General features: G+C 40.2%; 1 pseudogene; it reads left to right on the top strand.

Moving 5' to 3' along the window:
- The first annotated feature begins 11,377 nt into the window (after positions 1 to 11,377).
- Positions 11,378 to 11,546, top strand: LOC139182429 (U2 spliceosomal RNA; annotated as a pseudogene).
- The last annotated feature ends 596 nt before the right edge of the window (positions 11,547 to 12,142 follow it).

Genomic DNA, 12,142 nt, shown 5'->3' with positions numbered 1-12,142 from the left:
CTTGGCCACATGGTAAATTGTCATAGGCTGTTGAATGCCTCTTCCTAAATCCACTTGGAAAACACTAGAAAAAAATGGGTAAAGCATAAATTTGAAGAACAATTTAGAATGAAAGCTGTGAGAAATCCCTGAGGAGTCTGAAGGATGCCCTGGATCAAGGGATGTGGGAGAGAGGCGGGGATGAAGTTGGATAAGGTTTGGAGCTTGGAGGGGAAGGATGGCTGAAAGCCGCAAGGGGAGGAGGAAGACTGAAAAAGCTTTACCTGGTGCCTTGTTCATGAAAAGAGCTGCAGACTGACCAAGCATACACTGACAACTATTCTAACAAACCTTCATTCTCAAACCGCTAACTGGTGACCCAGCACTATTTTCTCCAGGTGCTGTAGTTTCCTGGCAGTTTAATTGTGCAGGCTTGGTCAGAAGAGTCTCCTGGTGAAGTAGCAGCAAACGAGATAGTCATCAATGTTTCTGCAAAGTCTGGGGCTCACTTGAGATGTGCCCTGAGGAACACAAAGTAAGGCCAGATTTTCACTGTTTCCCCAACACACAGTGCTGGAGACTACCCATCAACCCCAGGAGCATGAACTCATATGCCAAATTAAAGATGCCTTGAGGTCTATAAAAGAAAGCTAGTGCACTGAACAGAATGTTCGAAACAGACAGACCAAGAATTTAAAATGATCATCCTACATGCCCTTAAGAAGGAGAAGGAAGATTTTGTTATATAGGTCACTGATAAGAATCACAGTGAAGAGTTCATATATAACTAACTCCACATAATGCTGAAATAAAGACTATATAGATGAGAAATATTACAGGATAGATTTTTAAAAATAGTAGGAATAATCAATTGAGAAACTCTCAAAAAAGCCCAGTAAGAAAGAGCAAAATGAGAAAATATTGTTTTAAAAAAAGCTAAGAGATTGGAAGACTAGATATAAAATTATCAATATTTGAATAATGGGAATACCCAAAGGAAAAACATTAGAAGAAATAGTAGAGATACATTTTCCACTTTTAAAGAAAGAAGACACATTTCAGTCTGAAAAAAACTTATTGAGGAACAAGCAAAAGCGTCAAGGAGAAAATGGATCCAGAGTACATATAGACAAAGGGGACATTCTAAAAACTTCTAGAAAGAAAGATCACTTGAAAAGGAACAAAACTCAAGTGACTTGAGTTTTGCACTTCTTAAGAAGTGGTTGCACTTCTTAATAGCAACACTGGATTCAAGATAGTGAAGCAATATGTTTAAATAATTACAGAGGTGACACAACAAGTCGTCATTCAAATGTAGGGCGTAACAAGTCTGTTCTCAGGTACTCAGAGACCCATGATGAAAACAAAGTTGGAAGAAGCAGCAAATGAAAAGAGAAATAAATTCAGGAAGACGTAGCACTAACTACAGAAAAAAGTGGCATTGATCTAATACTTTGGTAAATGTATAATTGTTTATGGACAAGCTCAAAGTAAAGAAAATGAGAAAGCAAAACTATAACAACCTTAATAAAAAAGCCTAGTTATATCTACATGACAGGGGAGTGGGGTGGAAAAGACCGAAGGAACAAGAGATCTGTCTTTAGAGCAAAGAATATAACAAAATTCACAAGGGTTAAACTTAATTAAAAACCATAAAGTATCTGATGGGAATAAAAAATGATTTGACATTACACCACTTACAAAAGATAGCTGTTAATCACAATGGCACACAAAAGTTGAAAATGAATGGTTGGAATAAAACATACTACACAAATATAAATGAAGAGAAAGCTGAGGTAGCAATATTAATATTTAACAAATTGGGAGAGGCTAGATTATTTAATGGTTAATGTACATGTGGAAATCCAGAGTGTTATGAAATGGTTAGAAACCACAAATAGCAAGATGGATGCATCTTAAATGCAATGCTAAAGTCAAGCAAAGTAGCATTTATGTATACCTATTTTATAAAAATAGATAAGAGAAATGGCTGTGAAGGCAGGATGGGTGAGACAGCTGAGAGTGGAATAACGGCAAAACCACAAATCCCATCTCTATGGCTACCAGATCTTATAGTGCAGAGGTATTCACGTAGACTTTGGGACCAGGCCGATCTGGATTTGAATCTTAACTTTTCTGCATCCTACTTGAACAACCTGAAATATCATTTAGCCTTTCTTAGCATCATTTTCTTATCAATTTCTTCACTTGTAAGGGGTGGACAATAGTAGTTCCAGTGTCATTGGTTTGTGGTGATGGTTAAATGCATGTAAGGCACTGAACACAGTAGTTGTTTAATAAATGAATATTGTTGTTATTATCCTTATGTCTTGGGAAAAGGGTGAGAAAATGAACCAGTATCTACAGGCTGAAAAGGATCAGTAGATATCGCTGGGCTTCCTCTCATTGCCCACGACCATGTTTCTTCCTACCAAAGAACCCGTGCATTTCATTTGGTGCATTCTGACTGGGCCTTGGAAAGTCGAGGGAATTTCTGCTGGGTGAATGCTGTTAACCTTTCAAGAGATGACAGGAAGAATGACTAGAAGGGATTTGGCAAAAAGTTTAAAGAAGGAACTTGGAAACCTCCAACATTGTTGGGTCCAGGATGGACAACATCCAACTAGAATAATTATACCTGCAGGTCATTTTTTACCATAACTTGATGAGGTAAAGGATTTCCTCTGCATAGTGATTGGGTTAGTCTGGCTTTTAGCTGACCTGCAAGCCCAGGATAAAAGGGAAGAATGAATTTCCTCTCATGCCCGTTGGAAACTTCCTCCCTTCATTTTGAAATCAGTTCATGTTTGGTCATGAGGAGATAGGATCTAGATGGAAGGTCAGGTAGTTAAGCCATTCAACAGAGTAAATGGCTCAGAAAAACGAAAAGCTTTGCTCATGTGGTAGAGCCAAGGACTCCTACTCTTGTGAAAACCCTGATGCCTGAAAATTATCAAATATCTGGAATTCTTATTATAAATGTCTAGACAGGAAATGTGATTTTTTTTTCCCCACAAAGGAAGTTTCTTTGATTATTCTCTCTTAGTATGAAGACAAAACTCATTTCTGAAAAATACTAGTAAGCAAACAAAATATATTCCATCAAAACTGTGGTTAATGCCTTCATGTGTATCCTTATGGGTGGTTTCTGAACAGATATATTATAGGTGAAAAAATATAGCATCAATAGAGAAAACTCTAAGCACCTCCAATTGGTAATGGGTGAGTGAATACACTTCAAATGTCCCCCCCACCCCCCATTCCCATACTGGTTTTCTTTTATTCTAATTTAAAATAAAACAACACTATTATGTTGTTTATGATGTACTCCCCAAAGAAATGGTCTCATATTTTCCTTCCCATCCGTCTCATCTACACAAGGTCCCCGATCCTCTCAGAGACTGACTGACTGACTGACACCAAACACCACCCACACCATTCATCACAGCTAATGGTGGCCTCTCTCCTCAACTTCTAGAATTGTCTACTCTAGGCAGAACCATAGTTCTCGGTACCCGCTAGACCCAGTGGATTGATTTCAGACTCCAGAGCTCTTCAAACAGTACCATCTTTTTTAGTTTTTTTTAACAACCTCATCACCTCTGAAAGCATCTACTGTTTTAATTAATGAAGTATATTACTTTTATTTTTGGCTATGCTAGGCCTTCATTGCTTCACAGGCTTTTCTCTAGTTGCAGCGAGCAGCCTTCTCGTTTCGGTGGCTTCTCTTGTTGCGGAGCATGGGCTCTAGGGCTGGCAGGCTTCGGTGGTTGCAGCATGTGGGCTCAGTGATTACAGCTCCCGGGCTCTAGAGCACAGGCTCAACAGTTGTAGTGCACGGGCTTAGTTGCTCCTCAGCATGTGGATCTTCCCGGACTAGGGATCGAACCTGTGTCTCCTGCATTGGCAGGTGGATTCCTTACCACTGAGCCACCAGGGAAGCCCAAACAGTACCATCTTGCTCAGGCCTCCTGTGGAGCTGCTGACACAATATGGAATGGAAGGATGATTAAACTCTCTCACTTATTACCATATCAGGAATGAAAGGATTAATTTAATCCTTTAATGTAACTGTTAACTGGATTAACAGTTACAAATCAAATGCTGCTATGTAAAAATCAATATACAAAGAACTCTTTCCTAATGTGAAGTAAGATCTGCTACTTTCTTGAGGAAATAATTTGTGATGGAAGGAAGAGAGAAAACAAAGAAAGAGGGAAGGGAGGAAAGAAAGAAGGAATGAAGGAGTGAAGAAAATGAAAAAGGACAGGAAGGTATAAAATCCTGGATTTGGCTCCTCGTGTACTATTTACTCACTAGGAGACCTCAGTCAAAATATTTAATATCCCAACTTTTAATTTTCTCATATATGAAATTGGAATAATAATTTTAAGTACTTTATGGCTTGGTGTGAGGATTAAATAACTTGTAAGTATTTAATACTTGGGAAGTACTCAATAAATTTAAGTAATTGTGATGGCTAATTTTATGTGTCAACTTGGCTGGCCCACAACATACACAGATATTTGGCTAAACATTATTCTGAATGTTTCAGTGAGTGTATTTTTGAATGAGTTTAACATATAAATTGATAGACTGAATAACACAAATTGCTCTTCCTAATGTGGATGTGACTCATTCAATCAACTGAAAATCTGAGTACAACAATATATATATATATATATATATGTATGTATATATATATATTGAGTATATATATATTGAGTAGAACTATATATATATACAATTCTATTTTTTGGAGAATTGTGACTAATAGAGTAAGTAATATTATATTTTAAAAGTTATAGCTCACATGCCTTTCCACAATGTTCAAGGTAACAGTACTTCTTTCTCTGGTTCAATCTTGTGGAAAACTATGTTATTTACCAAGTGAGGAACTGATGTTAAACCTGAGAGGATATTTTCTGACCATGAGTCCTGGAATCTTCTTTACTGAATGAGAAAGTTCCAGAAAACTAGCTGTCCATCAGAAGATTAAAGGTTTCAAACTTAGTTGAGAAGATGAAAGGTTCAAACTTTGTTTTATTTTATTACTTTGGCGTCTAATGAGTTAAACATGTCCAGGAAGCTGGAGGAACTTCAGAGTCTGTGAGAAGCAGGTAAAAGGTCATCAAACTCAAAGCGGGAAGCTTGGCTTAGTAGCAGAGAAGGATCTTCTATGAAAGCTTTTGCTGAGACTGATCAGCAGCCCTCCAGCTCATGCCCCAAGGAGGCCTTTAGGGGTTTCATGGAAGGAGAGTGACAGATCTGGGTCCAATTCAGTTTCACAAAGTAGATTTCAGTCATTTGAACCCAGACAACTTAAAAACTAGAGCGAATCTTGGACGTCATCTAACTTGTAGATTCTGGGAATATAGTGGTAGCATTGTCTTTGAATTTCTGAATCCCTGCATAAAACAGGTAGGGAAAAACCAAAATCTCATAAATATTTGCAACAAAGCTAAGTGACAGCAAATTGCTGTGACCCCAAATTCAAGTGGATTAGGATAAACGAACAGTCATAAAACCTGCGGTGCCATCTGTGAGGGAGAAAGCAGTGGTCAGCAATGCCTGTCTGAGAAATCTGAGAACAAGAGAACCTCGGAACAGCCAATGAGAAAGTGCCAGAGAGCAAGCAGACCAATTCAGGAGTCCTAGCTCAAATGGGAGTGGTTCTGCCCACCCCAAGCCCAGTGAGTGCAAGCTCCAATTCCCAGTTCACAAGTAAGATCCCAGGAGCCAGAGCAGCATAGCCAGGAGTGTGCTGGTAACTGTTTAACAACACACTTTGTGGTGTTTGCTGATTTCCATGGTATAAATGGGCTTCCCAGGTGGCCCAGTGGTAAAGAACCCACCTGCCAATGCAGGAGACTCAGGTTCAATGCCTGGATCAGGAAGAGCCCCTCAAGTAGGAAATGGCAACCCACCCCAGTATTCTTGCCTGGAAAATCCCATGGACAGTGGAGCCTGGCGGGCTACAGCCCACAGGGCTGCAAAGGGTCAGCTCATGACTTAGCACACACACACAGTATAAATACTTCCACCATGGCCAACTGCGAGCCACTAACATGAGTATAAAGTTGGGAAGAGATGAGCACAGGTGATTCTTGCAAAGTGGGGACTGGATGTGAACTCTGGGAAGAACCAGGGCTCTTTACCAGGATTTAAAGGACATTGAATAGAAACTCCTGGGAGTGGAATCAAAACTGAGTAGGAGAAGAACAACAGCCACAAAGGAAAGAGGAGGCCGAGGTAAATACTGGGGAGTGGAACAGAGCCAGGAAATCCCAGGGAGCCAGCTGCTGTACTTCTAAACATGGCCAGAAAACAAAAGAAGAGAGAGCTCTGTAAAGTTGGAAAATCTACACTGAGCCACACTACCTTTTAAAAGTTCAGGAAAACAATGTCACATAAAAATGAGCAAAAGGCACATACTGAGGTAAAATCTAATGCAAAGTTATTATAAGAAGTCATTTAACTCCATGATTCCCAAACCCACTGCACATGGTAGTGTGCAGAGAATCACTGGGGGAAGAAAACAAAAACAAAACCAGAAAACATTCTTTCTGGGCCGTTTCTTCTACATAGGAGGGCACACTCCTGACTACCTACAACAAGTTAGACTGGCCTAACCAGTGATGTTCACAACACAGTGGTTCCTCAGTATCCATACAGATTGCTTCCAGGAACCCCATGAATACCAAAATCTTATATACAAAATGGCAGATCCCTTATATAAAATGGTTTGTGTGTGTGTGTTAGTCATGTCCGACTCTTCGAGCCCATGGACTGTAGCTTGCCAGGCTTCTCTGTCCACGGAATTCTCCAGGCAAGAATAATTTCCTTCTCCAGGGGATCTTCCCAAGCCAGAGATCAAACCTGGGTCTCCTGCATTCAGGTAGATTCTTTATTGTCTGAGCCACCAGAGAAACCCATAAAATGGCATAGTGTTTATATATAACTTACGCAATCCTCTTACATACTTTAAATCATCTCTGGATTACTTATAATACCTAATAAAATGTAAATGCTATGTCAGTAGCTGTAAATACAACGTAAAGGCTACATATAAGTTTTCCAGAGCTTGGGAAATTCAAGTTTTGATGTTTGGAACTTTCTGGAATTTGGGGGGAATATTTCTGATTCAAATTTGGTTGAATTTGTGTCTGTAGAGCTTGTGGATGTGGAGGACCATCAGTAGCTGTCTCCACTGTTTGCTTCTACGCAGCTGACAACTACCTACACCCTCATACTTTTCTCCCAGTTCCCCAGAGATTTTTACCCGAGAGGGTGTTGTGTACCAAACAGCCTCATTCTAACCCCCAAACTATCTATTCTATATTTTATCCCTTCATGAAGGAATGATAAATGAGGTCTGAAAAGTCTATGACAACTTTTGCTGTTGTGGTTGTTTAGTCACCAAGTCGTGTCCGCCTCTTTGTGATCCTACAGACTGTAGCCAGCTCGGCTCTTCTGTCCCTGGAATTCTCCAGGCAAGAATACTGCAGTGGGTTGCCATTTCCTTCTCCAGGGGATCTTCCCAACCTAGGGATAGAATGTCAGTCTTTTGTGGCTCCCGCATTGACAAGTGGATTCTTTACCACTAATTAATTTTAGCTTACTGAAGTTTCCCTCCCCAATACTTTCATATAACAGCTGTAGTATTGCACCTGTTTTCACTCTCAAGGAATTACTAACTTGAAAATTATGAAACATTTTAGGTAGGCATATAGGGGAGAGATTTTTGGTCAGAGGAGCTTTAACAGTTCAGGTTCTTTGGTGGCAAACAAAAGAACCCTGAACAGACTGGAAAGAAGGGCTATGTGTGATGTTGAGAAGGGGAGGAACCAGGGACCCTTTGAGAACTGCAGAAGTATGAATTCACAAACTTTCTATTAGAGTGTAGGTAACTCAGTTCCAAACAAAGGTTAATTCTCAAGATTCACATTCCAGAGATATAAACTTTAAATTGTTATATTGAGCCACATGTTCATTTCCTTGATACTTAAGTGGAATTTTATAATCAATGGTTCCAGACAGTAAGGAATTTCTCAAGAAGGGAAGAAAGAAGAAAAATAAAACAGATTTCTAGAGACCTCTCTCTAGATCTGCCTGGTTCTAGTCAGTGTGAGTAGGTGACTTGAGTGCACTTTTGTTGAATGAATCCTAAATGAGTAATTCAAGATATCAAAAAAAAATAAAATAAAATAAACCTGATGTGACTGGTTCTCATGTGCCTCCTGCTCTACCCCACACTGTCTCTGACACTCTGGACATGGAAGTTCCTTGCATTCACTTTAAACAATCCCTTCATGTCATACATTATTGATGAAAGATTTTGTGTTGAGACAGAGAAGAAGGTTGTTTTGTACATCACAAAAGTACAAACTAAATCCTTTCAACAAACTACCTTAGTGCCCATCATCAGTAGAACGGACACATGAAATGTGGCATATTTGCAGAATGGACTACTATATAGCATGAGAATGAGTGATCTACAATTATGTAGCAACACAAATGGCCTCACATACATAATGCTGAGTGGAAGAAGTCAGACAAAAATGAGTAGGGATTGTGTGATTCCATTTAAAGCATGAAACAGGCAAAGCTAATCATATTGTTTAAGGTCAGGCTGGCGGTTACCTTTGGGGAAGAGGTCACGATTAGAATGGAGTGCAAGGGTGGCATCTAGGATAATGGTCATGCTTTGTTTCTTAATCTAGGTGTTGGTTCCATGGGTGTGTTCTGTTTGTGAAAATTCACTAAGCTGTGTACTTTTGATATGCTGGCTTTTTTGTGTACATTATATACCTCATCAAGGAGTTAAAGAAATCTTACTAGACATTCCTATTCTTCTCAAAGGCCCTCCTTGCCTGCCTGGCCAACCAAGGGTCCTGTCTCTCTCCTCTCTCAGCTGTATCTCTGCTGTAACCCTCATGCTCAGGGATCTTTTCAGTTCCTGTTCCAATCAAGTGCCCTTCCCTGTTCAGGACAGCTCCCTGGAAGGGATAGTTTTTGGTTTTTTGCTCTATATGTTTCCTTCTCAGTGAATAGCCCTGTCTGGACTTCTGGTCTTCAAGGGTTCTTCTGGAAGTTCTTGTGAATAAATGTTCTCATTCCACTGTATTTTCACCTGAGAGAAATACTTGCAAATACTTACAGTTTAGGATTCACAAATTCTCTCCCCAAGGGATAGATTTGAAGCGAGACCTGGTATTTCACTAACTTAACAGTTCATATATAGAATATTTATTCATCTTCTTCTCCTCTGTTTTCCTTTTCTCAGGGTAGCTAGATGCTAAGTACCAAGGGTGGGAGTCTAGTGATCATCTTTGTGATATTTGGGATTGTGAAGTTGCAGCCTGGCTCTGCCCATATCCTCTCAGGCCTCACCATTTTCAGTGCCTGCTGTTGGTGTATAAATATCTCAGCTCCCTTGCCCCAGTGTATGATAACTCTGAGGCATGTGAAGCAGGCAAGCTTCCAGAATTCTTTAGAGGGATAAAGGCTGAAGTTGTCAATAGTTCATAATTCCTTCACACATCCTTATTTAGCTGCCCCTCTTTACTATTTCAGTTCTTCAGTCCCCTGCAGATTTCCTAGGATCATCTCCCAATTCCGTGTGAACACTTATTTCAACATCTGAACCCAGAGGAACACAGACCAAGGTGATGATGTACCTGACACATCTGTCCATGTGCACATGTACACACACACACAATAATGAATTGTACGGTATTAGTGTACTGCAGGGAGAAGGCAATGGCACCCCACTCCAGTACTCTTGCCTGGAAAATCCCATGGATGGAGGAGCCTGGTGGGCTGCAGTCCATGGGGTCGCTAAGGGTCGGACATGACTGAGCGACTTCACTTTCACTTTTCACTTTTATGCATTGGAAAAGGAAATGGCAACCCACTCTAGTGTTCTTGCCTGGAGAACCCTGGGGATGGGGGAGCCTGGTGGGCTGCCGTCTATGGGGTTGCACAGAGTCGGATACAACTGAAGCGACTTAGCAGCAGTGTACGGCAGACACACTCTGAGGTGACCTCTAGGTCACATCCCTTGTGTTATTTCTTTCTTTTGAGTGTAGATGGAATCTGGGACTTCTAGCCAATCAAATAGAATGGATAGTGTTCTGGTAGTAACTCCTGTGCTTATAGTACATTTTAAGAGAGACCATCTGTAGTCAGTTTTGAAGACATAGACCGCCATGTTTGAACCTTCTGTGGGAACCAGATGGCAGAGAGCTGCGATGCCCTTTAAGATCTGGGTCTTGCCTCTGGAAAAGCAAAAGGACCCAGCAAAGCTATACAGAGGCTCTTGACCCATGGACATTCTGAGATAACAAATGCAATGTTTTAAGCCATTAAGTTTGTGATAAATTGTTAATAGAAAACGACTGCATTCTTGGTATAAACTTTTGACCTGGGGTTGGGACATGTTTCTCCCATTCCTTAAGATCTTGCTGGCAGAAATTCGACCTCGAGTGCCTCGGTCCAACTTTACTCTTTGATTCGTTATCTGAGAACAGCCAATATCGTCATCTTTCCTTGTTTCTGCTGAGTCGTTTTCACTAGAAGTGACTATTTGAATGGCCTACCAGTTCTCTGGTTAATGCAAGTTTCTCCAATAATGTCTCTCTAGGAGTTCCTTCTGGAGAACTCGATCCAGAAAAGCCTGATTTTCCAAGGTCAGGACCAGGTCCAGGCTTGCAGGACCTTGTTCCATGACTCATTTCAAAAGTCTTGTGTTGTAACATGATACTTACAGTTCTTTTCTTCTTCCTGTGTATGTCAGCAACTTCACTTAAAATTAGGGTAATCCTCTAAATTGCTGTAAGGCTGAGGCTCTCTCTTCTGTTCTCTGAGATGTTACAAGAAATGTTAACAATGTAATTTGGCAGTTCTCTTTATTTTTAAGCACTGTTTTACCAGCTTCCAAGACCTTCCATACAGCCTGGAGCAGAAGCAGCTTGGCCTCCTCTTGTGATACCTGCTTTATACCTGTGATACCTCTTTCTGATACTTGATTTATCTAGTAATTTAATACTGTTTCCAGTCAACATTTAAATATTTCTTCTCGGGAGATGGGGTGCAAGTGGGAGTTATGGGGAAGACTCTTGCAGCATCTCACATTTCTTTGCATGCATGCATGCCCAGACAATTCAGTCGTGTCCAATTCTTAGCAACCTCATGAGCTGTAGCCTGCAAGGCTTCTCTGTCCATGGGATTTTTCAGGCAATAGTGGTGGAATGGGTTGCCATTTCCTCCTCCAGGAATCTTCCTGACCCAGGGACTGAACCCACATCTCCTACGGCTCCTGCATTGGCAGGTGAATTCTTTATTACTGAGCCACCTGGGAAGTCAGACATTTCTTTATTTTATTGAAGTACAGTTGATCGCTTCTCAGCCTTTTGGCTAAGATCAAGTGTAGTGAAGTATAGTTGATTTATAATATTGTGTTAATTTTTTCTGTACAACAAAGTGATTCAATTATATGTTTATATATATTCTTTTTCATATTCTTTTCCATTATAGCTTATCATAGGATATTGAATATAGTTCCCTATGCTATACAGGATGACTTTGTTGTTTATCCACTCTATACATAATAATTAGTATTTGTTAATCCCACAGAAGTCTGTTATCTATGTCTGTAGCATCTCACATTTCAATGCAGCCAAATGGAGTTTCCCACTGGCTACTCCATATGTAAGCCCTCGTCTCTGTTGGTTGGCCCCAGCATAGACAGTAGGCATGCTTTTGTAACCCAGGCTCTATTGTGTTCACTTGTGTCCTAAGAAGAGTCTTTTGAGAAATCCAGAATCTTAAAAAATAACTTTAAGGTATTGCCCTGCTCTATTATCGACTGGAAGTCAGAAAATTTTAATATTCCAATAAAGCTGTATTTATTCTCTCTTCTTCAATGAAAAATACATATAGTCAAAGCTATGATTTTTTCAGTAGTCATGTATGGATGTGAGAGTTGGACCATAAAGAAGGCTGAATGCTAAAGAATTGATGCTTTTGAGCTGTGGTATTGGAGAAGACTCTTGAGAGTCCCTTGGACAGCAAGGAGATCAAACCAATCAATCCTAAGGAATCAACCCAGAATATTCATTGGAAGGACTGATGCTGAAGCTGAAGCTCCAATACTTTGGCC

Source organism: Bos indicus, chromosome 3 (assembly GCF_029378745.1).
Source record: "Bos indicus isolate NIAB-ARS_2022 breed Sahiwal x Tharparkar chromosome 3, NIAB-ARS_B.indTharparkar_mat_pri_1.0, whole genome shotgun sequence".
NCBI lineage: Eukaryota > Metazoa > Chordata > Mammalia > Artiodactyla > Bovidae > Bos > Bos indicus.
This window is presented reverse-complemented; position numbering and strand designations above follow the sequence as displayed.